Below are 27,849 nucleotides of genomic sequence, written 5' to 3'. Positions count from 1 at the left end.
GTGTGTGTGTGTGTGTGTGTGTGTGTGTGTGTGTGTGTGTGTGTGTGTTTGACTGTTAGACTGTGTTTTAATACCCTTATTGTTGTTGTGTCTCCGGAGGCTGAGATGGGAGGGTTGAAAGTTGAAATTCAGTCTGGGCTACCAAGTAATAGTTCAAAGCCTGTCTGGGCTGTGTAACAAGATCCTGTCTCAATCTACCTGAAAATGAACGAAAATCTAGTCTGAGTTCCAGTGATGAGGGGCTGAGGAAGTGATGTCATCTCCCCCAGCCACACGACCCATGCATGGTCTCCTGGGATGGTAGGAGAAGCAGCGGAAGATGCCCAGCACACGCTGCCTCATGCCCAGCACACACTGCCTCATGGTGCCTCGGCCTCCAACATGCTGGATTACAGACTTACACCACTGCTCCTGGCTCCCAGGCTGGACCCTCACAGCTGCCTCAGGGACCTGCCTCCTCTTCCACACACCCCTGTCCTCTGGATTCTGCCAATCATGTATGTGTCACCTTAAATTATTAAAAGTGTGATCTAATAGGGAAATGCAAACCCCCCTCCCCCCGTTCTTTTCCCTGAAGCTCCCAGAGAAAGTTCATGTGAGCCGTTCTTTCCCTCGCTGTCACAAAGACCTGGGCAGAACAAAGGGATCTATTTTCAGCTCACCGTCTCAGAGGTTTCAGACCTATTGTGACAGAAGAGCATGGGGGTCAAAGCTTCTCATCTCTTAGTAGAGGTGGGGGAGAGAGGGGGAGAGGAAACTGTACTCTCAGGCTCTCTCCTTTCCCCCTTTTATTCCACTGGGGCCTCCAGCCCATGAAGAGGTGCTGCTCACACCCTGCTTAGTAACCCCTTCCTGGAAACACCCTCACAGACGCATTCACTTTTCAGGACAAACAAGTTGACAATGAGGAGCAACCATCATAAATACGCAGGCAGATAAGCACCTACTTGTTAATATTCTACTGTCCCTCGAGCAGACTGACTGAGTTCAAGATCCAGCCCTGCAACTCACCAGGAAGAATGTGACAGACGACCTGCCCATGCTTGTCCCCTCACCGGGAGGACAGGACATGATCTCGGGACCTATGTGACGAATGGATGATGTGTAATAATGCACATTAACTCTCACTGCGATGCATGTTCTTTTCTTTCCAGTCCACAAGAACAGTGCCTCCTACTCACAGTTCTGAGTCTTGTCTTCTTATCTGAAAAAAATTTCTGGGAGCTGATTCCCATGTCAGCACGGAAAACACTCCAGGCTCTTTCGGGGCTTCCATTGCCTCAGCATACTGCACTTGGCTTAGCCAGGCCTATCCTGATTCCTACTATTATTGATAGCAGTATTAATGTGCATGAGTGTGACTATGTGCATGCCCCAGCAATGTTAAGGGGTCATTTCTGTCCTTCTGTCCATGAGGCAGGGTCTCTCTTGTTTCTGCCATACCATGGACTCCAGGTTAGGTGGCCTGCAAGTTTCTGGGTGATTCTCCAGCCTCTGCCTCCCACTTCCCTGTGGGGGTGCCTGTCCCTCAACCCAGCTTCCTCACATGGCTTCTGGGGATCAAACTGAGACTGCCAAGGCTTTACAGCAAGGGCTTCTACCCTCTGAGCCAACATCTCAGCCTCAGCAGGCCTGTTTTAAAGGCCATTTAGGTGGTTCCCTGTTTTACTCTTTCAAGTAATGCCACAATGAATAACTTTGCACAGATTGTATTTTGTCCAAAGTGATTAGAATAAGGTTCTAACGACAGAGTGTCAAGCATCAGGCACCTGCATCTATTCTTGTACATGTGTCCATAGCCGGAGAGCCCAGCATGGTGCCCCAGCACTCAGGAGGTGGAGGCAGACAGATCTCTGTGAGTTCGAGGCCAGCCTGCTCTACAAAGTGAATTCCAGAACAGCCAGAGCTACACAGAGAAACCCTGTCCCGAAAAACCAAAAAGGGGAACAGAATCTTATTTAATGCCCCAGCACCATAAATGATTAACACAGGATCTTCTATTCACTACACCTTCACCAGAACCCAGGCATTAGGTTTTTGTTGTTATTTTGTTGGATGGTTTTTGTTTGGTTAGTTTTTTTGTCAGTTTGGTAATTAAAAACTGGTAAGTGCTATCTGTCTAGTTTTATTTTACAGGTTTTATTATCAGTAATATGAGAAGACTTTTATGTTTCTACACTTTGCTTTCAACCTCTATTTGTTTATTTTGCCCATATTTTTTTTTTTTAAATCATAGAGTAGGTCTTCCTTCTTACCGGTTAGTGGAAGGTCTTTATTGTCATATTTTCTCCTGGCTTGACATTACTTTTTTAAATCTGTTTTTGTTAGTTTTTCCACATATAATCTGTGATGTGACCAAAGTTGTTAATTTCTTTTCTTTATGGCTTGTTAGTGTCATGCTTTGAAGTTTCTTCCCCATTCCTGTGCTTATCCGTGCTTATTCACAAACCTTCCACAGTTCCTTCCAGCATTTTTAAAAATTTAAATCACTGGATCCTCCTGGTGGAGACCCTGATACAAGAAGCAAAGTATGGATCCAACTTAATGTTTTCCAGATGGCCACTTCTCCATCTCAACACTATTTATTGAATAATGCATATTTTCTCTCAATGGTTTGAAATGCCATTATTATCATAAGCCAGATTCCCAATAAGTTTTTATCTATTTCTGGACTTCCTGATTTGTTTCAAGTCCAAGATGCCCCACATTATTTTAATTATTGTAGTCTTATGTTGGGGAGACACCCGCTGGGCCGTAGGATGAGCTGTAGAAGAGGCGAAGAATGAAACTTGAGACAGTGCCATCTTTTCGGGCACTTCATCAATACCTCCAGCGACCGACCTTGTGGTTTACTTTTCTTTCACATTTAGAAATAATAGAAGGGGAGGCCGACTGGGAGCGAAGGCTTCCGCAGCTGATGACTGTCCTCCGTCCTGCGTGAGGGAGGTGGACGGTCTCCATTCTTGACTGCCTGAAGTGTCTGCCATGAGGAGAAGTGAGGTGCTAGCAGAGGAGGCCATCCTACGCTTCCAGAAAGTGCTATCTCACCTTCAGGAAATATGGTTATTAATTGGGAGTCCAGAGGAACAGCAATTACAAAGAACCAAGATTGCAAAGAAGATTAGCAAGGATCTTCTGGATAGGGTGATTGCTGAAGAGGAGAGCCTGAGGGAAAGACTTGTCAAAAGCATATCCATCTGTCAGAAAGAGCGGAGGACCCCATGCAGTGAGTTACAAGTGAAGCCATCTCATGAAGAAACAGAAACAACCATCTTGCAACTAGAAAAAGATTTGTGCACTCACGTAGAATTGATGAGAAAGCAGAAAAAGGAGAGGAAGCAGGAACAATTTGTCAACCTAAGAGACGAATCATATTGTGTACGGAAGAATTAGAACACACTCCAGATACAAGCTTTGAAGGAGATGCAGTGTGTGAAGATGAAAGCACCTTTTGTTTATCACGGGAGAATACTGCAACACTACAGAAGTTGCTACAGCAGCTGGAAGTGAAAAAGAAAAAAAAAGATCACAAAAGGAAGCAGAATGTGAGGCGCTCCTGGCTCAAACCCGAGAGTTCTGGGATAGGTTACAGATACCTGAAGAAGAGAGAGAACCCGTGGCTGCAGTTATGACTGGGTCAAAAGTCAAAATCAGGAATGTGCTGCAATTAGAAGTGGATCAATTAGAAGAATTAGGAGAACTTAAAATGCAAAATGAAAAGCAAGTGATTGAGGCAATTAGAGGGAGCTGGCTCAGTTCTGGGACCAGGGTTTTTATAGCCAGGGACAGAGTCAGGCTTTTGCCCCTTACTGCTCTGAGGACGACACAGAAAACTTGCTCCATCTTCATGACACTGAGATTATACGGTTAAGCTTCTATGAAGCTCACAGGGAACTGTTTGAAGATGTCCAGAAACGGGGAGAGAACTGAGAACTTTTCCTAGAGTTTGAGAGAAAAGCTTTGGATCCAAGTCAGTTTACAGAGAGAAAAATCTTTTTTTTTTCCTTTCTTTCTTTCTTTTTCCTTTTATTTACTTTTTATTTATCACAGTTTATTCACTTTGTGTCCCAGCTGTAGCCCCCTCCCTCGGGCCCTCCCCATCCCACCCTCTTCTCCTCGCATGCCCACCCCCCAGTCCACTGATAGGGGAGGTCCTCCTCCTAGACGGGTAAGTCTTCTAAAAGTAAAGAATGAAGCAAAGCTCCAGAAAACACTCCCTAAGCTGGAAGAGGAGTTGCACAGACTGAAAAGTGGGAACGAGAGAAATCCACAGCAGTGACTGGAATGGAGTATGTTACAGAACAATGGCAATCAGTTGGAGAAGAAAAGAGCCAAGCAGGAAAGGCAACTGAAGAACAAGAGACAGACAGAGGCAGAGATGCCATATGGCAAGTGCTCCCTGGACACCTGGTGAGAGACCAGGACTGACTCCCAAAGAGCCTTAGCAAAGTACGCAAGATGAACACTACCACCAATGACCAGCGCTACACCCAACAGCAGCATTTGGACTGTCTTTAGTGGAAAGTGTGATGTTCATCTGTGTCTCAACTACCTCCTTCTGGCGGCCAGTCAGCAGTCACATATATGTGTTCTTGGAAGAAAACACCTAGAGCTGCCTGGCTTAGGGCCAGCAAAGAGAGCATGGCACTCAGTGACGGCATCCTGAGCATGAGAACTTTCAAAGGCTTCCAGATTGGGTGTTACTTCCCGAACCCTCAATTCACCCAACATCCAGTCCTGAGAATCCTTGGGCAGTTAGCCAGCTGTGGCTTCCTGTGCCTACACTGGACTGACTTATATAAGGGGTAACTTTATAGTTTTTCATCAGTTTAGATATGTCTGAAACAACCTTGGGCAGGTTCTGTTACCTTGGGCTTAACTTCGACACGAATGCCCCAGATGAAAAGCCTTTGTCAGTAGTGAGTCCACAGAGACTTGTTTTTCAGTCAAGAGATACCTTAAAATCTACTTATGACAGTTAAGTACAAATTTTAACAGCTGGTACCTATATTTTTTTCTCTACCCCATTCATGCTACTTAAAGATCAAGGGTTTGTCTTATTTCACTACTATATCAGAAAATGAGAAAATGATTATGCCAAGCTTTGGGGTATAAGACATGAAGTAATTGTGGCTTGTAGACTTGAAATTAGCAATTAACATCTTTAATATATACATATATGTGTATGTATGTATATATATATACATATATGTGTATGTATATATATGTATACATATATATTACATATATACATATTTGTTTAGGGACATTTAATTAATGCTGTAGCTATGGTAACTTTAATCTTACCCAGGGGCCTGTCCTCTGTGCTATCCCAATGAGGATTTCCTGTGTTTCAGCATCTGAGATGGCTTGACCTGCTGCCAAAGAGTAGCAGTAACAGCTGTTTATGGAACAGTCTCTTTGAAGTATGAGCACATGAACACACATGCTTGTCTGACCAGTTTTTCTCCAGTCTCCCATCCCTCTGCTCACTATGCCTAGTTCTAATCCCTGTAGTTAAGAACTAGATGAGGAGGCTATCTGGGTGAGTTGGGCCCTTTCTGTCATGGACTGAGCAACTTTGCACATCTACAAGGAAGTTATTCCTGTAATCATGTCCATGATGAGGCTTTCTTTACCTACCTAGTCCATCACTACCCTTCCCAAAGCCACTTCTGTCAACACATTAAATTAGAAAGAAAGAAAGAAAGAAAGAAAGAAAGAAAGAAAGAAAGAAAGAAAAAGAAGAGAGGGAAATAATAGAACTTGTGACTTCTGACCTATAAGAATGAATTCTACAGGCTACAAACAGAGCTCAGGGCTGGGGCCTAGAGAAGGGCCTAAGCATAAGGGTTAATTCTGTTGGTGGAGGATGAAAATTACAAGGGCCTCGTTCATAGGGATGTGTTCTATTCACTGCATGACTGGTGCCTAACTGGTATTCAGGATATTGTGTGAAGTCCAGTGGAAGCTATCTCCTAAAAGAATAGCAAAGAATCACCAGGTTGCTTGACCACTTTTCACTCTGGCCTTCCAGGTGACCAGGTGTCATCCATTTCCTTGAAGAAAATACAGCCATTTGATTAACAATACTGGTTTTTCCAGTCTTAGTCTACAGACTTTTTGATTGTTTTGTTTTGTTTTGTTTTGTTTTGTTTTGTTTTGTTTTGAAAGAGGGTTTCTCTTTATAGCCCTGTCTATCCTGGAACTCACTCTGTAAACCAGGCTGGCTTTGAACTCACAGAGAGCCACCTGCCTCTGCCTCCACCACCACCATGCTGTGTTTTCTACAGTTTTATAATATGCATTTGAATTATAGCCCCCCCTCTCCTTTCTTTCTCTCCTCCTCTCCTTTCCCCACCCCTCTATATGTCAAGTGCACAAAGTCTCTCTCTTCCTTCTCTCCTTCCTCTACCTCCTTTTCCTTCCGTACAAACTTCTCATTTTCTGGAGATTTCTCCTAATTTACAGGTTAACAAAGTAAAAAACTGCTCTTAAATAGGAGCGTGACTATGCTATGAGTCAGTTTAAGTGAACTGCATTTTCCAGACAGTACCCAGCACACAAGGTTTTGTAGAGTGAAGATCCCAAGACTATCTTCCGGCTCAGTCATTTACAGGACTCACAGAATCTGCTGGGAGCTGCAATCATTATGGTTTATTATAATAAAGGAATACAGAATACAGCCAACAAAGAGGAGAGGCCCACAGGGCCAAATCCAGCGAACTTACCTTTTTCTCTTCCAAAGAAGCCATGACCCTTCCCCGCAGCAATACCTGACCAAGAGTATTGCCAACCACGGAGACTCACCTGGGTCTTGGTATTGAGAGTTTTTATGAGTCTGAAGCACTGTAACAGGAATGGCTGCTCACATTATTAACCTCTAGTTACATACACACACACACACACCAATGAAGTAGGGTTAAACCTGAAAATTGTGGGGAAAAGACCAGTTTCACACTCATCTAATTAAAGCAAGTTTTATTAAATACTGGCCAGGAAGTATTTAATACTTTAATAAGTATTTAATACCATACCAGGAATTCCCAAAGAATGGCACTGAATTAGGTCAGTCAGGTTCGTATAAAGGCCAAACACACAAGACTATGCACTTTCTACCTTCATCCAATCAGAGGCAAGCATACATCCCAACGTACTTCCTGCCTACATATCTCCTGCCTACATGTGATCAAGCACATCTCGTGCAATTGTGCAACCAGCGTTGGTTATTGAAGTGAAAACATGTGACTTGTTCTCTCACTGCAACACCCCCCCCCCCCCCCCCGCCAGCAATCCACGAAGTTATCTGTCCTTGGGCTAGTGGGGCTGCCAGGTCAGCTTTAGTCCTTACTGGAGAGTAGACGCAGTGTGGCCCAGGGTGTCGTAAGTCAGCTGTTAGGCTGCCCAGCATGTAAGCTCCCTAAGGCTCCCATTAGAGAGCTGAGGCGCTTTTATCAGGTTAGACATTCCAGTGACCACGAGACGACCTCACAGGCTTTGCTATGCTTGAAACTGACCTCTATGAAATTGCGCAAAACAGTCCGCAAATACTCTTTTCATTCCTTCTAACTGTGGTTGCTTTCTCAACATTTCTTCTGTGTGTGTGTGTGTGTGTGCTTTCTCCCTCTTTTTCTGGATTGAGGTTACCTAACGATTTCTAAATATTACTGGGTGTCTTTTTTTTTTTAATTAGTTATAAAACAATTGTTGAGACAATTCTTTTCTCTGTTTAACTTATTGACCTCTTATTTGATACTTCTTTAAAGATTTGTGTACTTGTTTTTGCATTTCTGAGTGTTTTGCCAGAGTGTACTTGCATGCATCCTGTGTGGGCATGGTGCTTGCTGCAGTCAGAAGAGGGTGTGGAGGATCCCCCAGGGCTGAAGTTACAGATGGTTGTGAAGCACCATGTGAGTGATGGGAACTGAATCCTGGTCTTCCGCAGAAGAAGCGTTCTTATCCTCAGGGTCCTCTATAGTGCCACTCCTAATGCTTTTTACTTCCTTCCTTCTGCTTCCTGAGAGCTGTTACCTTTTTTCTAAGAACCTCCACTAGATGCTGATTTCATTTTTAATGTCCACTTGATCCTTTATTAATTTATTATAAAATTGTCTATTTCATAAATGTTCTCTAGAACAACAACAAAGAATGTTTATGGATTTAATCTAACAAATTGGCTCATTATGGCGGCTAAGCTATCCTAGGATCTGTTTTCAATGATTAAGAAAATTGATGCTATGGTTCCAGAATTGATGAAGCTGAGAGCCAGGACAGCCCAGGAATGGTCTGAATTGGAGCCAAAGGCAGAAGAGGACCTGTCATCCAGCTCATAGAGATACAGAGAAAGAGCCCTTCCTTCTCTCACCTCTGATCATATTCAGCAGATGGGAAGAGGCCTGTTCATATGGGGGCAAGGTCAATTTGCTTGATGCAGTCTACCAGTTCCAGTGTTGAGTTCATCTAGAAACAGATTCTCCCAGAATAAGTTAGCTGAATATCTGGGCCCTTCAAGACACAAAATTAACCTCCAGGCTATGTGTTTTCCTGTAGACGCCACATGTCATAAATTCTGATCAGGAATGTTGCTATTTTTGTTGTTTTAGAGTCATTCTATCCTTGTGAGTTATAAAAGGAGTTTTTTTGTTTTTTATGACAAGGTCTCAAGTAGGCCAGGATGACTTCCTACTTGCTGTATAGCCAAGGATAACCTTGAACTTCTGATCCTCCTGTCTCCTACCTCCAGAGTTCTGGTATTACAGCCATGGGTCACCATACCCAATAAATACATATATGCATATATATATATATATATATATATATGCATATATGTTGTGGTGATGGTACTAAAGATTAAACTTGGGGCCACATTCATACTAGACAAACACTCTGCCACCAAGCTGTATCCCCAGCCCACTAAGAAAATGTTACTACTAAATTCTGGCCAAGTAATATGTGCAAAGACTTGATTTTTTAGATGAGGGAGGTTGATCTGCTTTTCAAAAAGCCAGCACAAAGCCAGACCAGGCCCATCTCAAAACCTAGAGGTTTCTTTGAAAGGATTCTCTAAGCACTAGAAAACATCATTATAGCATCAATAGAAGCCATCAGTGGTGGCACAGGCCTTTAATCCCAGCACTTGGGAGGCACAGGCAGGAGGATCTCTGTGAGTTCAAGGACAGCCTGGTCTACAGATTGAGTTCCAGGACAGCCAGGACTACAGAGTGAAACCCTGTCTCAGAAAACTAAAAAATAAACAAACAAACAAACAATAAATAAATAAATAAATAAATGGAAGTAGGTACCTGTTGGCTTAGATGAATTTTGTGGATTGCTTTGGTTTTTATAACTATAATTTTTTTTTAAAAAAATCTACTGAATCTTCACTCTAAGAGAAGTCTCTGCCTCTCTCCCAACCAAATGGCTACAAGACCACTATGTTAATAATTTGGTGACTATGTGGAACCATTCAGTCCACACTTCTAATCCTTTATATGTATCCTCTTAATTTTTGCATCAGTCCTAAGATAGAAACATCACACTCTATATTTTAAAGATGAGCGAGCTTCAAAGGGCTTACATAACTTGCTTAAGATCACACTTCCTCTTCGATACAGAAGCTGGGGCTTCGATACAGAACAGGCACTCAGTTGACTTCAAACCCTGCAGCTCTTCTCTGGATGCTCCCCTGCCTCCCCCCTCTTCCCCACCTCCCCTGCCTCCCCTCTGCCATAATTTACACCAGTGAGATGATTCTGCCTCCCCTGCCATAAAAGTTCCAGGCAAAGTAAATATAACTGTTCTGGTTCCCCACTCTTGGTGAATAGGAAAGTCCAGCCCAGGATTCTGGAACCAAGATGTAGTAGGCTACCAGCCATGGAAGTAAGGCCTTTGCCTGTAGAAACCATATGGGTACTGAGGACCCAGAGCCAAGCACTAATGAAGAGAAAAGCCAGAGAAATGGAGGTGGGGGTTGAAAGAACAGGGGGTTGGGACAGCTGCTTCTGAGGGAGGACATCATTGATTGTGACAGTTGATCAGTACTGACCATGGAGCCTCCATGAGCCAGACACACTTGTCACCCATACCAAGCCCAGGAGGTTCATCTCTGCTGCCTGGCATCCGTGCTCTAAGGAAATGATCAAAGGACTTCCTATGTTTGAGGTTTCGGTGAGTGAATTCGGGCCAAATTTCAGTAGGAACCAGGGAAGACAGCTACGGGGGTGGAGGGCCTGTAGCAGCAGCCTGAGATATCAGAGCCCCTGCCAGTGGGGCAGACTATCAGAATCCTGCTGCAGAGAGATAAGGACCATTCTGACGCAGCCCTGAGCAGAGCCAGCTTTATATAGCAGCAGGAGTAGGCTGCAAGGGAATGTCCTGGCTGAAGGCCTCTCTCTAGCCAAGCAGAGAGGGGAGCGGGTGGGAGGAAGGAGAGAGCTTTATAAATAACCCTGTGTGAGCTGATTTGCTCAATGGCCTTGTCTCTGCAAACCTTGAAACCTGAAGGAGGACAGAGACATTTATCGATCCTCTCTCTCTCTCTCTCTCTCTCTCTCTGTCTCTGTGTACTTCTGTAAATCTTTGGAATTTTCTAGAATGAGCATGAATGCTTAGCAGATGTGAATAGAATGGTTAAATAAATTTTTTAAAAAAAGAAGAAGAAGCACAAAGAGAATTCCTTTGTTTGGGGGTTTCAGTGACCATTTTCACCCAGCTCATAAGTCCCCACACATGTGCCTGGCGTCCCTGGGCAGCTGTCTAGGTTCTGATCCATCATCTCAGATCACCCCTGGGGCTCCTGTGTCCTCCACCAATTCAAATGTCACTGTTCTTGGCTTTATGGTCTTTAGGTAAAACATCTGTGCCCTTCATCCCTGTGGGGTACAAAAGTCAGATACTTTCATTCTGCCTGCTTCATTTTCAAGACCGAGTCTCATTATGTAGCCCTGCTGGGCAGGACTCAACACTCTGCAGGCCAGGTTGGCCTTCAGCTCACAGAGATCCACCCGTCTCTGCCTCCCATTAAAGCCCTGCATGCTTCCGAGAGAACATTAAGACCATGAATGCCAAGTGCCTAGCGTGCTAGAGATGTCCAACTGACATCTCAACAACCTTGTCCACACTCAGCCATCATCCAGGTGACCTCACCCACCAAACCAGGCCAAGATGACTTTCCCTGCTGCCAAAATGACAAGAGGCGTGACATTCTGCCAGTCAGCTCTTGTGCTGGTGTAAATCAGAGTTCCAGAGATGCTTTGAGAGGTGACAGGTGCCTCAGAGTGAGCGGCCTCTGCAGTGTTCCTTATAAGGCAGTAATTCTCATGCCAGGGTGTGAGTCACTGAGATAAACGCACGAAAGGATAAACACGCTGGTACTATGAAGTGTAGCAACCTCATGTGGGCTAAGTTCAGCCCGTGACTACAAGGCAACTTTTAGGAAGCAAAAGTAGACAAAATAGCAATCTATCCCTGTGTGTGTACATTGTTTTTTGTTTTTGTTTGGTGTGTTGTGTTTGGGTTTTTAGTAAGTGCCATTTGACAAACGACACTGTGCTAAGATTTCAAAATGGGAAATTGAAGCGTGGGGCAGGGGCAGGGAGCAGAGATGAAAGTCTCTGCTCTGAAAGAGATTACAGTCTACTTAAGGAAGTCAAAAGCTGAGAGCAGAATAGAAAGCTCAACCCTCAAAACAAGCTATGTGATCCATGCAGAGAGACGGCACGGAGTATGGGAGATCCTGCAGGGCTATGGAGCTCAGAGCAGCCTGGGGGTGAAGCATCATGATACAGCCAGGACATGGTTTGAGAGAAATCCTCAAAGGTGTCATGTTTGACTGGCCCAGTGGCTTTCAAGCCTGTGGCAAAGCAGAAACATTATGGTAAAAGGGCTGGGGTTTTAAAAGATGCTTACCTTGTGTGGAGAGGAAGAAGAGAAAGACAGAAAGGAGCCAGGGTCAAGACATACCCTTCAATGATGCCTCCGCCGTGCCCTGTAATAGCACTTCTTCCGAACAAGCCCCACCTCCTAGTAGCCCAACAGATTAGTCCACTGATGGCACAATCGATTCTCAGTTGCATTGCCAGCTGGGAACCAGTCTTTTGGTAGGACACTTCATATCCCAACTGTAGCACCAATTTGATTTCAAGCGCATATAAACTCCCTTCAAGTCCCTCCAGGAAAGAATTGTGTGTCGTTAGTTTTCAAATGAACAATGACATTCAGAGCTTACATAGACCCTTCCCTTCCCACACACAGACACTTTCTTAAGCAATCTGGGAATCATCCCACTGCTGAGAATGTCCAGTTGCTGAAGATGGGTGAGCTCATTTGTGGCCATTTGAGAAGTAGGCAGCCCGCAGTTTTTGAGCCCAGGCTGCTCTCTTGCAGCCACCTAGAGCCAGTTAACTGCCTCTTTTGCCGGAAGATGAGTCCATTAGCTCATTCCTCAGCATTCGCTGAGCGCTTACTACGTGCCAAGCATTTTGCTAGGGTGATTGCACAGGAAACTGAGAGGTCTTTCTTGGTAAATTGCACCCCATTTGTCAACCAATTGCCCAGACCCAATACCTGCCCAACCTTGACTCCTCTCCACCTCTCAACCCCCTTATTCAGTAATGAACCACCCTATCCTGATACTGTATCTGAAATCCTTGGTTTCCTCCCAACCCCATCCCCTCTACCTTAGTTCTCTCTCAGCCACCACCACCACCTAATAGTTTCTCCTGCTTTCAGGCTTGTTCTCACCCATCTTAATCGTCAAATCACGACTTGTAGCAGGGAATCCAGGCTCACTTAAAAAGATGTCTGACTTTGTGGGGACTCCGGGAAGAAATATCTAAACTCCGGAACAGAAGTTAGTTTTCCCATGGCTTTGGCAAAATATCTGGTGAGGGAAATTTATGGAAGGAAGGCTTACAGTTCGAGGGGACAGTCCATCATGTCAAAGAAATGATGGGAGTAGAACAGGACCATTAGGTGACGTGGGCACACTGCATCCACGGTCAGGAAGCAGAGAGAGATGAATGCTGGCACTCCGCATCTTTCTTCCTGCCCTTCAGTTGAGAAGCCTGACCATGGAAGAGTGACACCTGCTAGGATGTGTCCTAGTTACTGTTCTATGATTTCGATAATGATTAAGGCAACTTATAGAAGGAAGGTTTTACGGAGCTTACGGTTCCAGCCTGTTAGGGTCCATATCTCAGGAACAGGTGGCCGACGTGGCAGGTGGGAGGCTGAGAGCTCACATCTCAGACTGTCAGCAGGAGCAGAGCGACTCATCTGGGGCTGGTGGGAAGCTTTGACACCTCAAAACCCACCTCCACTGATTTCCTTCAGCCAGGCCACACTTCCTAATCCTCCCCAAACAACATAACCAATTACAGAACATGTATTCCAATGTCCAAGAATATGGGAGATATCCCATTCAGACCATCATAGGGTGGGGCTTCCTGCCTCAATTGTCCTAAGTAGAAAATCCCTCACAGGCATGCCCAGAGATTTGTTTCTGTGATGATTCTAAATCCCATCAATTTGCAGGGCATGGTGGCACATGCCTTTAATCCCAGCCCTTGGGAGGCAGAGGCAGGCAGATCTCTGAGAGTCTGAGGCCAGCCTGGTCTACAGAGTGAGTTCCAAGACAACCAGGGCTACACAGAGGAACCCTGTCTTGAAAACAAAACAAAACAGAAACAAACAAACAAAACATTGCTAAATCCCATCAACTTGGCTTTCAAGATTAGCCACACTGGCAATTCCCCAGGTAATAGAGGTGGCCTCGATTTTCATTGTGAGTCCCTCAGTTACTTCGTGATGAGTAGGGATGGAGGTTGGACAAGCAGGCTAAGTGATTCGAAAGTTGGAGCTTTGGGGCAAATGATACAGCTTGACCCCTGGAAGGAGACGCTCCTAAATATTGAGTTCAACCATATGGACAAGAATCCAATCAACAACACCTAGCTAACGAAGCCTCAATAAATACTGTGGGCCCTGACACTAAAGATAATTTTCCTAAAGAATATTCTCACACAGCACTGTCAAGCTGGGGGATACCAATGCTTTGAGTTTGAAACCCTCTCATATTCTGCTCTATAATATGTATAGATGTATAATATATATTATATGCTATATAGTTATGTATAGTGTATATTATATAGAATATATTATATAATATATATAGCATATGTAATAGATATGTGTTATACATTTTTCCTCTATTTCCAGTTTGTATTTTTTACTATAATAAAACTAATTATAATCCACATTCCTAGATTCTGTGACTTGTTCTTCTGAATTACCAAGCCTAGAGGTGGCCTTGGGAATCACCAAATCTACAGTAAGATTTTCCGAACAGATAGTGGCCACCCCCACCCCCCAAGATGGAGCTGGTGTCCCTCATGAGTGCATTTAGGGGCCTCATGAGTGGGCCCCTAACTTCAAGTTTTACTAACTTGCTATGCATACCCAGGGAGAATTTCTAAGATGGAGTTTTACACAGCCTCCTAACACACTTCCACCCTCTCTTGGGTGAGGTCTGAATACCTAACCCAACAGGGATTCAAAGGCCAGAACACAAGGCTCTGCCCTGTGTTCCAGTCTGGTGTCCCCACAACCCCCTAAGACTTGACATTTCAGCCATATTGGGCCACCCATCACTCTCTGAGTCCTCCAAGGTCTCTCCTTTTTCCAAGTTGTGCAACACGTGGCCACTTGTCCTATCATGTTCTCTCTACTCCTTCTTGGCTCACTCCCACTATCCCTTCAGGTCTCAGCTTAAACGTCACCTCTTCTAGCTGGTGCATTTTGCATACACTCTTGACCATGTCAGAGTTATATGCTCACCCCTCTCAACACACTTAAAACCAATGAACTGAGCCTAGCATCTGCTCTGTCTTAGCCCCACCCAACCCCATCCACCAGGATGAGGAATGTGTTTTCTTCCTTGCTTTGTCTTCTGGTGCATAGCAGACTGACAGACAACCTAGAGAAAGAAATTAGAACAGTAGAACAAGTAAACAGCAGGCATCAACATGAGTAGTGTCGAAAGAATGAATGGCTGCAGAGAAGGCTTTGGATTGCATCCAAGCTATATCTAGCAGCTGGTTACAAGTCATCGCCTGTGATAGTTTTACCTACAGGTGATTAATATCATTAACTTGAGGCTGGTTTTTGTTGGTTTCCACATAGATTTTTGTCCCTAGTATACTAAGACAAGTTTTGTCATAAGACCTGATTTGAACTTTGAATTGTCTCTTGATCATCTTTGAGGCTATCACTCCCAGCCCAAGCATTTTTTGTGAGGTCTTATGTGACTAATGGCACCTGCAATATTTTATTTTATTTTGAGTCAGGGTTTCAATATGTAGCCCTGGCTGGCCCAGAACTCACTCTGTAGACCAGGCTGCCCTCAGACTCAGAGATCCACCTGTCTCTGCTGCCTAAGTGCTGGGATTAAATCATGTGTGACTAAACATGGAAGTTTTCAATATTTTAAATAAGCAGTCAGCTTATTTATTCGGTATCTGTGGTGGACTGAATAAAAACGACCTCCACAGGCCCATACGGAATGACACTATTAGGATGTGTGGCCTTGTTGGAGTAGCTGTGGCTTTTTTGAAGGAAGTGTGTCATGGCGGGGGGGGGGGGGGGTGAGGTTTCACAAGCTCAAGCCAGGCCCAGTGTCTCTCTCGTTCCACTGTGTGCTGATCCAGAAATAGAACTCAATACCATGTCTGCCTGTGTGCCACCATGCTTTCTGCCATGACAATAATAGACTAATCCTCTGAACCTGTAAGCCAGCCCCAATTAAATGTTTTCCTTTATAAGAGTTCCCTTGGTCATGGTGTCTCTCCACAGCAAAATAACATTGACTAATTTGTTGCCAATTAATACAGACAGGCATGCATATCTATTTACACTTTCTTATTAATTATTACTTGACCAAATGTTTGCTGGTATGAACAGAATGGAAACTCCTTCTGCATTTTAGCTTCTGGTTTAAAAGAAGTCTTCTTTCCTTTTCCCTTCTGTTCCCTTCCCTCCTAGCATAGAAGAGCCATCTCTGAACTGATAGGGCACCGACAGGGACACATGATGTCACGTAGAAGTACACTGATGGTGTGCTACTGGTGTCCAAGGAAGCAACGCACAGGGTAGAGGGCAAGGGTTGAAGAGAAAAGGGGCAGACAATATGATTAGGTTGTTACTTGACATCAATATTTTTAAAGTACATGTATAAAGAAAAAAAGAGGGGAGCCGCCTTTAATTCCAGCACTCAGGAAGCAAAGCAGGTAGACCTCCTGAGTTCAAGGCCAGTCTGGTCTTCAGAGCCAGTTCCAGGAAGGCAGGGTAGTGCAGAGAAACTTTGTCTCAGAAAAACAAACAAACAAACAAAAACAAAAACAAAAAAAAGTTTTGTGAGATGGCTCAGCAGGTAAAGGCACTTGCCACCAAGCCTGATGGCCTGAGTTTAATTCTGAAACTCACATAGGGGAAGGAGAGAGTCAACAACGCCCACAAGTTGTCTTCATGCCCACACAGACACACACACACAAGAAAAAAGCAAACAAGAAATTTTGCTGTTATAAAAAAGAAAATTATGAAACATGAAAAAAATTACCAAAAAAAAAGATTTGATTGGATTGAAATCAACGCTAAAATAGAATCCACTTGTTATTTTTTAAACATATATAAGTATAGCTAGATTTAGAAATGACTATAGTTACAGAAGTGTGTATGTTTATGCCTGTTTGTGCATATGTGTGTGTGTGTTTCCTAGATCTACACACTGGGAGAGGGCCTGGAAGCAATGACACCTCACTCACAATGTGTGGAACCCTGCTATGACTGGATCAGGCCAGACCCTCGTTGCTGCCTGACTTGAGCTACAGAGCCCTGAGCCCCTTGCTGCCATCTAGCCTGGTGCTGGCAGCCTAGCCTGAAAGAGCAGAACACTTATTTGTGGAGAAATCTTTTCTTTCTCCCTACACTCCCCAGCTTGACCAGAGATCTTTTGCCACAAAATCCCGGTTCTGGGTTTTATCTGTTCCTGCCGAGAAACCGACTATGATTGGACCTTCTGGTCCAGCAACGTGCAGTGACATCCAGGCCTTTCGGCTAGTGAAACACAGAACGACAACAATGAACACATTAAGGAGCCAGTTCCTGGTTTCTAAATACCATCTTCTACTGAAAGGAAAGGAGGCAAGTTGGAGAAAGAGAGGAGTTAGAGAAAGGTAAGCCTGGCTATATTAATTACCATGCTGAAAAAACTTGCTGAGAATAATGGGGAAATGTCAGAAGCATTAAGAATTCACCTGAGGAACCCCTGCACAGAGGTAGCCTATGGCAGTTCAGTGTCCAAGTAGGTTCCTTAGTAATGGGGACAGGGACTGTCTCTGACATGATTGGCTTGCTCCTTGATCACCTCTCCCTAAGGGGAGAGCAGCCTTACCAGGCCACAGAAGAAGACAATGCAGCCACTCCTGATGAGACCTAATAGACTAGGATCAGAGGGAAGGGGAGGAGGACCTCCCTTTTCAGTGGACTGGGAGAGGAACACTGGTGGGGAAGAGGGAGGGTGGGATTGGGAGGGGAGGAAGGAGGGAGGTACAGGGGGGATACAAAGTGAATAACTGTAATTAATAAAAATAAAAATAATTAACTAAAAAATTATTTTAAAAAAAGAATTCATCTGAATGGGCTTGACCCACCATGTCTGAAACAATCTGAACATAAAAAGAATCACAATAGAATGCCACCTGCAGAATAAAACAGGGTTCCTTACTGAAATGAATATATAAACAAACACAAAAATAAAAAAATCCATTTAGTTCAGAGGGTTGCCAACTAATAAGAGGAGATGCATGATGGAAATAGAAAAATCATTTGGAAACTGTCACGCTCATGTTTGATTCCAGCAGGAGGTTTCAACAGAAACCACGATTGGTAGGTGGATGTTTAATCAAAACAGGAATATAACCCCCACAAAACAACAACCCATTTTAAAGGGAGAACCGGAAACTTCATATAGGAGAAATCCGATACCAAGATGAACAGCTCCAGTATCTGATGGATATGCCCCATCGTACCCCTGTGTGATTTCCTGAGAAGAGCATTTTGCCAATTCTGTGGCATTCTTTTGCATCACAGACCATGCCTAGTCATGAGAAGACACCAGACAGATCAGGAGCATCCAACACAATACAAGGCCTGCAAAAAAGTTGAAAAGTGAAATGTCTGTAATACCATTCCTTGGGATGACAAGGCAAAAGCACCAGTTCAAGGCCAGCCTGGACTACATAGCAACTATTCCAGATTAAAGAAAACTGAAGAGGCCCAAGAACTGTGCAGCATGTGTTTCTGTGTATGATACTGGTCCAGAAAGGAAAAAGGGACACAGCCTGAAATTCCCTCAAGGAGTTGGTGGGTTAGACAGTAGTCACATGTGCAGTTCATTCCCTGACCTAGAGGTTTGCATGGTGGATATGAAGATTATATACGTCTAGCTGTGTAAAAAGTTAACAACACCTTGACAAGGAACCAAGCTCATCACTTCACATAGCAAAATAGATGATTATATGTGGCTGGTCCTTCATTTTCGATGTGGTGCCAGTCTAGTAAACTCATCCTAAGCTGAAACCTTGTGAGCTGGAAGTGTGCTCCATCCAAAGAGCCTCCCCAACGCCACACTTAGCAGCCCAGCACACAAGAGCGCTCGCTGTTCTCCTTGAGATCAAGTGACTGTGTGGGAGTGAGAGCTCATTGCCGTGTCCCAGCATCATGAGACAGTACTCTACCCTGTAGAGCTAGCTCGGGAAAAGAAGACAATCCAACAGTCTAACTGAATTTGTTGACTTTGGAAAAGCCATACAAATGTTTAAGTCAAATCACAAGTTGGGGAGGGTATCTATACAAAACACTCGCTTTAAACTCCATGCCAGGGATCTAGCCAGCAACCTCCATTTCCCCTTACCTTTAGGCCTACCTTTAAGAATTTATGTTCAAGCAGAAAGACACACACAGTATATACTCACTCATATAGACATATAATATAGGATAAACCTACTAAAATCTGTACATCCCAAGAAACTAATCAAGAGGGAGGACCCTGACTAAAATGCTGAATCCCGAAAGCCAAAGAGGATGGATATCAGAAGGAGAAAAGAGGGAACAAGTTAGGAACCTGCCACAGAGGGCCTCTGAAAGGCTCTGCCCTGCAGACTATCAAAGCAGATCCTGAGACTTATGGCCAACTGTTGGGCAGAGTGCATGGAATCTTATGTAAGAAGTGGGAAATAGTAAGATCTGGAGAGGACAGGAGCCCCACAAGGAGAGCAACAGAACCAGGAAATTTGAACACAGGGGTCTTCCCAGAGACTCATACTCCAACCAAGTACCATGCATGGAGATAACCTAGAATCCCTGCACAGATGTAGCCCATGGCAGTTCAGTGTCCAAATGGGTTCCATAGTAATGGTAAGAGGGACTGCTTCTGACATGAACTGATTGGCCTGCTCTTTGATCACCTCCCCCTGAGAGGGGAGCAGCCTTACCAGGCCACAGAAGAAGACAATGCAGCCACTCCTGATGAGATCTGATAGACTAAGATCAGAAGGAAGGAGAAGAGGACCTCCCCTATCAGTGGACTTGGGGAGGGGCATGTGTGAAGAAGGGGGAAGAAAAGTGGGATTAGGAGGGGAGGAGGGAGGGGTTTATGGGGGGGATACAAAGTGAATAAAGTGTAATTAATAAAAGTTTAAAAAAATTAAGAAAAACTAAAAAAGAAAATAAGAATTTATGTTCTTCCTGGCCCACTACATTCTCTTTCAAACTTCAAGGGCTTCTGGTTCGCTGGGGATTAAGGTTCTGTTCTGTCTTGAAGCACTCTTCCATTAGGTATGGGTTGGGATTTTTTTTTGTTTTGTCTTGTTTACAGGAAAGATGTATGCGAGCCCATTTTCTGTAAGATCTGTCAGAGCCTCGGTGGTACCCTGCTGCCTGAGCAGTCGTTCGTCTCCAAGGCAGTGTTCTGAGACTAGTTGCTTGTATAAGTTCAACATGTGTTTCTTAGCAGACATTTCTTAGTGTAAGCTGGGATAGCCCACCTGTGCGCATATCATGCATTTGGAGCATAGCAACACTTGAAAGTACAGCTACTGTTTGGCTTGTATGTGTGCGGAGAGCAACACATCCTTGACACTGAAGAAGCCACTCACCTGCTGACTTTGTTTACCCCGTCATTCATGCATAGAGCCTCCAGGCTTTCCTTAGGAGGAGGCACCAAGACGTAACATTTGCCTCTGTCTTGGAGGCTTCAGGTAGGAGTAAATGAGGCCTTGTTGAGAAGAGTCAGTTGTCCACTAAAGAGGTAGTGGGGTGGACTGGAGAGATAGCTCAGCGGTTAAGAGCACTGTCTGCTCTTCCAGAGGACTGGGGTTCAATTCCCAGCACCCACATGGCATCACGCAACTGTCTGTATGTATATCCAATTCCAGAGAATTCAACACCCTCACGCCAATACACATGAAAAATAAAATTTAAAGTGGGGCTTTCCTTGGAGGCCTAGGAAGCATAGAGATGTGAAAAAACATACTAGGTAACAAAGTAAATAAGCCCTGTATAAGTCCTGTTGGAGAGTTGGGTGGAGGAGGGTGATGGAGGAAGATAGAAGGAAGAGACTAGAAAGAGTTGGGGCTGGGCAGAGGATAGAAATAAAATGAGACAAATTCTAAAGAATCTTTACTTTTCCTTAAAGCAAGGTCCAGAGGATTTTAGAAAAAAATAAATATCTGATTTGCAGGTATAATATTGTCTTTGGCCAGGTGCAGTGGTGCATGCCTGTAATCTCAGCACTCAGTGAGGCAGAGGCAGGTGGATCTCTGTGAATTCAAGGCAGCCTGGGCTACAAAGTAAGTCCAGGACAGCCAAGGCTACACAGAGAAACCCTGTCCCGGAAAAATAAAAAAAAAAAAAGAAAAAGAAAGAAAGAAAAAAAAAAAAGGTGTCTTTGTTGCTGACCTGAAGTTGGATTATACAGCGAAGACCCAGAACCAGGAACAAGCTGAAGAGGACCCAATGAGACGAGAGGGCAGATGTACAAGGGAAAGTCAGGCTCCACATCAGATGTAGACTGGGCAGGTCCTCAAGGACAATTAAATGCCGAAATGAAGGTAGAGGTAGACAGAGGCAGAACCAAAATGTAAAAACTGAACATCAGTCTCTCCACTTAGGAACTGTATCTCCATTCACAAGAAAACCACTTGCCACTTAGTGGACCATACTCAAAGAATGTCTATCCTATAGTGAAACTCCAGGTCAACACGATGAGAAAGTTGGTAAGATCTTCCCAGCACCCCTCAAACCACATTACAGAAGCCATCACTAAAACCTCTTAGTACAGAGTGTCTCCTGTTGAAAGTTCACCTTCATTCCCAAGCACCTAGTCCACACCAGGCATAAAAGGACTGCAAGAAATCTTGAGCTCTGTGGTGGTCAGTTTTAATTGTCGCCTTAACACAATCTAGTATTGGGAAGAGAGCCTCGGTGAAGGATTTTTTTCAGGAATGTCTCTGTGGGCTTATCTCGATTATTGTAAATGATGTGGAAGACACAGTCCATTGTGGGTGGTACCATTCCCTGTGTTTGGCTCATGGACAGTACACAAGTGGAGAAAATGAACTGAGTTGTAAGTATGTATGACTGTGGGTGTGATGCGACTTGCTTTCTCATTAAGTTCATTGCTGCCTTGACTTTCCTGCTATGGTGGATTGTAAGCTGGAATTGTGAACTTAAAATAAACCCTTTCACAGCTAAGCTGCTTTTCGCAGAGCACTTTGTCCCAGCAACGGAAATAAAACTATGACAATCTCTTAGCAAGGAGCTATGAGAACGACAAATGTCACGGGTGTGATGAGAGAGCTCTGGAGTCACAGAGTTCACATCCATGTCCCTCATCTGCTAGCTTTATGACCTTGAGCAACTATTTGACCTTTCTAAGACCTTCATCCATCATGCACTGAACAGGAGTTCATACCAACCACCTCCTGGGTAGCTATGAGCCTTGATTTAAACGAGATAGTCGTTCTAAACGTTGATGCCCCTTCTGGCATCCCTGCTCCCTCAAATTATTTGAAGCTTCAACATCCATCGATCATTCTCATTGCCTCTGCTATTTATCTCAGTGTCCCAGTTCACTCAGAAAAGCCTAATTTTCTTCCTGTTCATGCTCTATTAGCTGCTCTGACAACTTCAGATTATGAAGAGCCACCATTTGGCCAAGGGAAGACACCGGGACCCTGTCGGCGATATACCTGCAGGGGGCAGCATCAGGCAGTGGAAGGCAATGTCAGGGCTCCCTGAACCCTCAAGGTTGGTTGGGAGGACCAGAAGCCAGCTGACAAATGCACCGTTTTATTCCAAGTGGGTCTCCAGGTAGTCTCAGGTCTTTGATACACAAAGAGAACAAAGGGTGGTATTTGTTTGGTTTGGTTTGGTTTGGTTTGGTTTGGTTTGGTTTTTAAGCAATATCTGCCCAGGCAGCCCAGCTGGATTTCCCTAAAGCCTCAGAATAGACAGCTGTTCGCTTTCTTTACAGTGGTCTCCCACGAACCCATCCTTTTTGCAGTTACTTTCCTAACCACCAGGTAGTGGGAGAGCCCTTGACCAAAGAACAATGAGGGGGTGCTTAGCATTTCCCCACTCGGCCCAGTGGGACACAGCCCCTGAAGTAAATGCTTAATATTGGGGGGGGGGGGAAAGATGTGAAACTGGAAAACTAGAGAAATGGGACATACATTTTCATATGTATAAAAAACACATACTGTTTTTATATATATATATATAATTTTTTTTTTATTTTGTGTGCATTGGTGTGAGGGTGTCAGATCCACTGATCTGGAGTTACAGACAACTATGAGCTGTCATGTGGGTACTGAGAATTGAACCCGGGTCCTCTGGAAGAGCAGACAGTGTTCTTAACCACTGAGCCATCTCTCCAGCCCCTCAGGTGCTATTTTTAAGAGGGCATGATAGTTCTGTGTCCCGGAAATCCACCAGTCGTAAGATAATAGTCTATGATGTGTGCATCTATTCTTATGGGAGAACGAGGACACAAAATGGTTAAAATCATCAGAATGGGCTGCAGGTGTCGATCTGTCAGTAAACTGCTTGCCTTGCCTGTTCCCACTCGAGGGTTCTCTCCCCAGCCCTCCCGTAGAGACAAGAGGATTACAAGTTCAAAGTCATCCCTAGTCACACAGCAAGTCCATACCAATCTGAAAGACATGAGACCATCAAAAGAGAAAGCATCATCAAGACTTTCCCAGAATTCCAGCACACAGGATCATGGTAGCAACAAGGATGAGAGAGCAGGAATCTGAGGAAGGAAACTGCTACCAGAGGTAGCATTAAGTGGCCTACGCAGAGGACAAACACAGACTTCTCTGACAGAGCTTCAGGCCTCTGTGCCAGTGAGGGACTTTTGTCACTCACTCTCCTTTTGACTTTGCCTGGGGAGGGGAACCGCTCTATCACCATGACATCATCACCTTCCAAGAACCACTGAGTCAGCTGCTGAGGCCCCAGGCTGGACTCACTTCCTCCAGCCAGCAGGCGGGGGAGGGGGCAGGAGCAGGGCTGTGGGCCTTTTCTCATCACTCCCCACCCCTGCCCCCCACCCCCACCCCATGCAGTGTGGATCAGCTTCACACCCACGGGCCACCGGCTCAGCGGTGTGGAGCTGCCTGCGTTCTCCCTCACTCACCTTCTCCCCAGTGAAGTGCCAAGTGTCCTGAGGAGAGGCAGAAACCTTTCTTACCTCCTTGTGAACAAGGAGTTGGTTCAAAGGCAGGGAAAGGTTAGTATGGAAGAATTGGGAAAGGGTTTAAACCAGATGAAGCTGAGGCCAGGAGAATACATGCAGGAGGCTAAGGCTGAGACAAATTGAAACCTTCAATTGTGACCACTTCACAGCCACAAGCTGGTCCAGATCTGATGTCACCTACAGTCACAAGGGGTAGGCAGGTCAGTCTAGGACCACTCCCTTCACTAAAGAGGGTGAACATCTCCACAGCTCAACTCAACCAATGACTAGACACTCAAGGACTGAAGAAGAGGGGACCATCTGTGGCCCTAGGTGATAACTTCCTCCTGCCTCTCTTCTCCCACTAAGTTCTGAGTGCCCTCCCCCACTCGGACCTTCCTCTTCTCTTAAGACAACTCAAGGTAGAGCCCATCTGCCCCACATCGGCACCCGTCTCTCCTTGGCATTGAACTCAATGTTCTCTCACGCTATCCGCTGGTCTGATGAAAAAGAAAACAAGCCAGTGGGTAGTAACGTGGTTTTATAGCATGTTGACGGTCCTCTCCTCCTCACCCGATCTGCCACGTCTTACCCTTTTTTTATGTTGACGCTCTCGATGCTAACCTAACCCTGCACAAACATCTCCATCCTACAAGGGAGAACACCGTGATCTGAAAGGTGAAGGAAGTTGTCCAGGGCACACAGCTGGTGAGTGGTAGAGCCAGTCTGAAAGCCAGCTCCAAGAAGGGAGGTCTTTTCACATGGGCGCTCTGACTCAAAGCCAGAACCTCCTCTGCCTCTGAGTCAGCAATGGGTAAAATTAGAATTTCACTCGGCAATCACCAAGTCTTAAGGTGAGGGTAAGTGGGTTGGGGACTTGAAGGTTGTCCAGGTTTGTGACCAAAACAGATGTCCAAGTCTCCTACACAGCATCCTGGCTTCTGCTTGGAGGTATAAAATCCAGGAAGTCTCCTGGTTCGGCATGTGCCAGCTTCAGATCGGTAGACAGCTTGCCAGAACTAGCGATTAAATGTCTGTATATCATCCATGCATCGTATCTGCTCTTGGGTTACATGAAGAACCTGTGTCGCCCTGAATGCCTTTTCCCTAGACTGTATTCTCAGGTCTCTCTATTTACTCCTTTGTGAATTTTTCTCACCACTCTGATCTGTGTGGGCTCTCTTTCATTTGTTCCATCTCAAAGTGAGACTTCAGTGAGGTACGATAAGCTGATAAAATAGAGCCAACCAGCTCAGAGGGGCACGGACCAGACCATACACCATACCAGACATATATAGCATACTCTCTATATGCTGCGGGATTGTTTGACCTTATCATGAATAAAAACCCTTAAATGCCTGTCTCGTGTGCTGTCCCTGAGCCACATTCTCTCCTGTGGCTTGTCCAGCTGGGTTTGGGACACACATGACTTGTTCTCAGCATGCAGACAATGCCTAACAAATGCTGCTGGCTAGCTCACTGCTCCCTGTCACCAGACTCCTAGAGCTCAGCCCTATCCTCCCTCTGGGCCCAGCTCTGGATCTCCACTCTGAAATGCTGCCAAGGGCTCCCCCTGGCCCAGTAAGCTCACAACACACTCCACACTTCAGGAAACACTTGGAAAGTTTACTCTCATGTAAGCTGTGTGGGTGCAAGGGCCACTGTCACAAACCCTTTTCCTGCTGAAACGGGATTTGCTTGTGTTTTTACAGCGCTAGGCTGCCATGGAAAGACATCAGCAAGGGAGTCACAGAGACCCATATGTGAAGTGGAGCAAAGCCCCTCAAACTCCCTACTTCCACTGAGGGGCTGTTTCTGATCCCTTGACTCCCTTGACATTCCACCCTGAGGCACAGCAGAGTGTGGGGCATGTGGCACCTTCCTCTGCCTCCTCATGCCTTCTGTGCCTCCTGCGAGGCGGTACACAGACAGCATCCGGCAGTCTCCTCTTCCATCCTCAGGGCCGGAGCTTCTTTCTTCCTGAATCTTTCATTCCTAGCACTGCAGCTGAACACATCGCTCTATGCTCGCATGCCCAGGCTGCACTTTTAGATAGAGACAAAGGATCTCCTTGAAATATAGGAAGTCTTCTCTCTCTCAGCAGCCAGACTCTGAGAACACTGAGCATTCACTAGCGATGGGGCGGGCAGGGTGGGAGGGGAGCTTGCAATGCAGAGCTGAGCAAGACCTCTTTGTTCTAGACTGTCTGGGGCTGTCCTGAAACCACAGGCCCATTGAATCAGCGAACTAGGAGCAACTTGACTCCTGAGAGTGAAAACGTATTGTTTTCATATCTCAGAAGTAATTTCACTTCTTTCAAATCATTTCCCAAGACAGAATCTACAAGGGCTCTCTCTGATGCTTCTGCCTCTCGCCCATTCATTCCTCATTGTCACCGCTAGACCCTCCACACAGCTGAATTCTTTCTCTTCTAGAGCTCTACTTGTCTGTTCAGGAATGCACTCCCAAGCTAGCTGTTGGGATTCCGTTTTATTGATTTGTCATCCCATCTTGTGGCAGCAAGGTCACACCACGGAAGTGTGCTGGCATCTGCTCATGTCCCTATGCTTTCCACCCAGGCATTAATTAGCATATGTGAATGACAACGAATTTACAGTTCTTTTCATGCTAGCTACTTCACTAGTGTTCCATCCTCCTAATATGGGTACAAAAGTGGGATGTTGGTTTGGAACAGAATCTAGTCCAGGGTAGCCACTTTAGAAAGAAATATCAAGGAGGACTCTTCTACAGCGGGGCCTAAGGGTCACACTGATGCCTGCCAAATGAAAAGAGATAGAGCAGGGAAAGCATTCCAGACGCAGAAAGAAGCCAGAGCAGCAACCCAGAGCCAGGGTCTTAACGGGATATCCTCATCAGCCAGGGCCATGTGGGTGAGAAAAGAGAAGGCCGGAGGGACAAGGGAGGCCAGCATTAGAACAGGAGCTGGCTCCCACTCTCCAGGTGGCGGCGACAGGAACTGGGGAGTATTTCAAAGCTCAGTTTGGCTACCACTGGAAGATGGAACTGGGTAAGAGCAGGGAGTAAAGAGACCTGCTAGATGGTGGTGCCACACCCCATTAATCCCAGCACCCCAGAGGCAGAGGGAGGAGGATCTCTGAGTTCCAGGCCAGCCTCATCTACAGAGTGACCTTCAGAACAGTCAGGGCTACACAGAGAAACCCTGTCTTGAGGTGGAAAACAAAAGAAAATAACAGCAACACCAGAAATCAAAACAAAAACAAAAAATGATAGGAGAAAAAAAAGCTCCTCAGGTGACTGACTGCTCTCGCCTGAGTGACCGTGATGGTAGGTGTTGAGAAAGAAGACAGAAGGCACTGGGAGGGCGTCTGTACACTCTGCGGGGAGGTGGCCTGTATGTGGAAGCATTATCAGAGCATTGTCATGAGAATTTATAGGAAGATCCGTGAGGGAGCATTTCACACTGGGGTCACAAACTAATCCTGGGGAGGAGGGGGTCCAGAAGTCCACAGAAGCCCAGGAAACGCTTTGCTAATGTGTCTTTGCTGTACATCTGTATGACTGTGTGTGTGCATATGCTAGCCACACACATGCCTATGGGGTGTGTGTGTGTGTGTGTGTGTGTGTGTGTGTGTGTGTGTGTGCGCGTGCACATGCATAGGATTTGGAGGAAAGCCTAAAAGCTTCCAGAAAAATCCAGCAGGGGTGGGGATGGAAAGAGGCAGAGGCCTTGCCAAGTACTAACAACCTGAAAATTAAAGAAAGCTGTGCCTCTGGCCATGACTTCATCGCTCCCCTACCTTACACTATCCAGTAGTGCACTCCCCGGTCATAACAAAGGAACAGTGAAAATCAGCTGCACGGTGAAGCAGAATGGCTGCTCCTATCGTTTGATCATAAACCTGAGGTTCTGAGCCACGGAGGAGCATTGCTGGGTTAACCTCAGACTGTTGCTTCTTCTATTTGTGACAGGAATTGGGTGAAGGGGGTTCCAGTTCCTACCTAGTGACATATAAATAAACACTTGGATAACAATGCACACGTCACTCCGCCCTGTCCGGCGGTGGGGGGAGGGG

General features: G+C 45.3%; 1 pseudogene; it reads left to right on the top strand.

The window, feature by feature from the left end:
• The first annotated feature begins 2,985 nt into the window (after positions 1-2,985).
• On the top strand, positions 2,986-4,741 carry LOC129689440 (protein regulator of cytokinesis 1-like; annotated as a pseudogene).
• Positions 4,742-27,849: the final 23,108 nt, after the last annotated feature.

Source organism: Psammomys obesus, unplaced genomic scaffold (assembly GCF_907164565.1).
Source record: "Psammomys obesus unplaced genomic scaffold, mPsaObe1.curated_primary_1811, whole genome shotgun sequence".
NCBI classification, from domain to species: domain Eukaryota; kingdom Metazoa; phylum Chordata; class Mammalia; order Rodentia; family Muridae; genus Psammomys; species Psammomys obesus.
Note: the sequence above shows the minus strand (reverse complement) of the source record. Positions and strands in the feature narration are given on the sequence as shown.